Source organism: Nannobrachium achirus (assembly GCF_963921795.1).
Source record: "Nannobrachium achirus genome assembly, chromosome: 17".
Taxonomy (NCBI): Eukaryota; Metazoa; Chordata; class Actinopteri; order Myctophiformes; family Myctophidae; genus Nannobrachium; species Nannobrachium achirus.
In genome coordinates this window covers 14987107-14989431 of record NC_137824.1, presented here as the reverse complement: position 1 = coordinate 14989431, position 2325 = coordinate 14987107, and positions in this window count along the sequence as shown.

Genomic DNA, 2325 nt, shown 5'->3' with positions numbered 1-2325 from the left:
TAGCACGATATGCAAATGTGATCACGTGTGGAGCTGTGTAGCACATAATGCAAGCTCAAGGGCTGAAAAGCAGATGTAAGTGATCATGGTCAGGAAAAAAAAAATGTTGATACTGTATTGTTTATATCAGTGGTTCTCAACCTTTTCAGGCTACGACCCCCAAAATAATCATTTTAACTTGGGACCCACCACCCTACAAGCACTAAGAGTTGAGGCGTGTGAAAATAGCAGATCTACATGCTCACAACGCCTATTTTCACAATGTCTGCCTCTAATATTGGACAATTTGGCCAATGTTTAATTTGTCATTTTAGAGGACCCCCACAGGTTGAGAACCACTGGTTTATATGAACGAGAGAGAGATTAATGTCTACTCAGGAAACCTGCACTTGTTCCTCCAAAATGGGTTCCAAACAGCAGTAAATAGATATTTTCCATGCTACATTTGACACATTATGCCCTGTTGGAGCTGAGTGGAACCAACACTAATACTAATTCTCCATGAAAATAAAAGGGGGAGAAAAAAAAAAAAAAAAAAAAAACATCATCTCAGACCCGTCGTGCTTACGTTTGCCAAGAGCCCTTTCTCTCTCTCAAACGTGAACAAAGGTGTGGATGGATGTCGCAACAAATCCACAACATTCATTATTAACGCGCTTCTGAGCCCACAGTGACACCTGCTCATTTGTCTCCCATGCGACGCCGCCTGCCGAGGAGAAAGCGACACAGGGAGAAACACAGGGAGAGGCAGAGATTAATACCAGTGACCACACAGAATCTGATAGATAGCAGACTAGAAGTCAGGGAATATTAATATAAAAACCTGGGAATAAATTCCTTACCAAACGATTTCTTCACCGATGTGTTCGTAAAGGTGTCTAGTAACATATCTAACAAAGATTGAAATTCAATATCCTTAGGAAAATCTTTGACAGCTATGGTAATTATTGGTCTCATTCACTCACTATACAATATACTATAAGGGAAAAAATGACTCCCAAAAAATATGCTTTAAGTGGGATGTGAGGGGTCTAACTAGGTGTTTTTAATTATTCTGAATCCATCGCAAGCATTTGTTTTGCACGGAAAACATTCATTGGGCTAAAAACAATAAATAAAAATGGTGGTTTAGTGATGAGTCATCACTTTTCACAGTGGTATGGGGGTACATTTCTAGCCCAAGGAATGTTTTTCGTGCAAAACAAATGCTTGCAATGGATTCAGAATAATTACACCTAGTTAGACCCCTCATATTCCTCATATTTTTTGGGAGTCATTTTTTCCCTTATAGTACATTGTATAGTAAGTGAATGAGACCCAGAATTACCCTAGCTGTCAAAGATTTTCCTAGGGATGCTGAATTTCAATCTTTGTTAGATATGTTACTACACACCTTTACGAACACATTGGTGAAGAAATTGTTTGGTAAGGAATTTATTCCCAGATTTGACAGGTATTCTGCTAATTTTACCTGACTATAGAGAGAGAGAGAGAGAGAGAGAGAGAGAGAGAGAGAGAGAGAGAGAGAGAGAGAGAGAGAGAGAGGCAGACAGACAGACAGACAGACAGACAGACAAACACAAGCAGGCAGACAGACAGATATGATGGAATAAGAAACTGGCAGAGGTTTCACTCCTCACGTTGGCACTCAGGCATGTCTGTCTGCTTTCACCTCCCACCACGCACACCACACACGTGCACACGCTCAGAGGTTTGTGTTATTTACTATGCTTGTGAGGACATCGACGAGCTGGAGCTTGTAGATCTGCTCTCTTCGGCGCAAGACAACCGCCGGCGCACAACTAAGTATGAATCAGACATGACTATATCAGTCGTTCTCAAACTTTGTGGGCTTCAGTACCCTGTTTTCCTGATTGCTGAATCCAAGAGCCCCCTTTAACTGACAACAACATTTTGATGAGAAAATACGGACATCAAAAGTCCAGTTTTTATGTCAATACGTTTAAAATAAAAGTGAGTAGCCCGTTTTCTATTCAGTAACAGTAAAATTAGTACTTAGTTTGGTTTAAAGAGGTGGTGCCATAGTTTTGTACTTTTTCTGTTTGTCATGTGTCTAGGAGGTTGAAAGTACTTCATTAGACCCCCTTATGTGTTTTTTTTTTAGAAATGATTATTCTCTTAGTATTTGTTTCTTTTCTCTTGGAGGCTGCCACCTTGTGGTGAAAAGTGTCAGTTAAAAAACACAGATAAGATGACATCACAGAATCAACTCCTCCCCTATTTACCATTCACCCAACACTGTGGGGTGTGGCTATATCAGCTGGGTCACCACCCACCATGCCATCCATGCATACTTAATGAACT